The sequence below is a fragment of the Antrostomus carolinensis genome, unplaced genomic scaffold (genome assembly GCF_000700745.2).
Source record: "Antrostomus carolinensis isolate BGI_N321 unplaced genomic scaffold, ASM70074v2 scaffold12487, whole genome shotgun sequence".
In the NCBI taxonomy this organism is placed as follows: domain Eukaryota; kingdom Metazoa; phylum Chordata; class Aves; order Caprimulgiformes; family Caprimulgidae; genus Antrostomus; species Antrostomus carolinensis.
The window spans coordinates 1-661 of NW_010326709.1; positions in this window are offsets into that span (position 1 = coordinate 1).

The following is a 661-nucleotide window of genomic DNA, read 5'->3' on the forward strand; positions in this document are numbered from 1 at the left end:
CACCTCAGGCTGGAGATGATCCTCCTCAGCCCAGGCTGTCACCATCAAAGGGGGTTGGTGCAGGTGGGAGCTGAGACCCTGCCAAGAGCAAGCTGCCAGGTGCCTGTAGCCTTCTTCTGTGTGGGTGGTGGAGGAGCATCAACAAAGTCATCACTGTGCCCTTCAGAGAGGGATTGACCCAGACTCCGTCCCCCACAGCTCTGCCCTTGGCATGGGGCTGGCATCATCTGCACCAGGCCGGCCATTAGCAGCCCCTTGTGCATCCAGGAGATTCTCCCCTGAGATGAGGACTGTGGGAGCTGGTGTAAAACACGTGAGCCAGAAGTGATCCTAGATAGCAAAAGGTGGGGAACAGCTGTGGAGCACAGCTCTCCTGGCTCCCCACTTTAGAAATCCGCCCCAGCTCCTCCTTCAAACGCCCTTTCTGAGCCCCTGGTTGTGGGGAATCCGCAGTGTTGGAGCCTGAGGTGCATGGGGAATCCAGCCCTGATTGAATACAAGGAGCTGTGTAGGCTCAGAGGTATTCACACATAGAAGCAACTGCAGACCCAGCAGCTGTGAACCATGGCAGCACCTTGTCTTTGCTGATTCTGTCCTGACTTCTGTGTGAAAACTCACCTTCACATAGAAACAGGTCACTCATTCAGCCTCTGTGTTTATT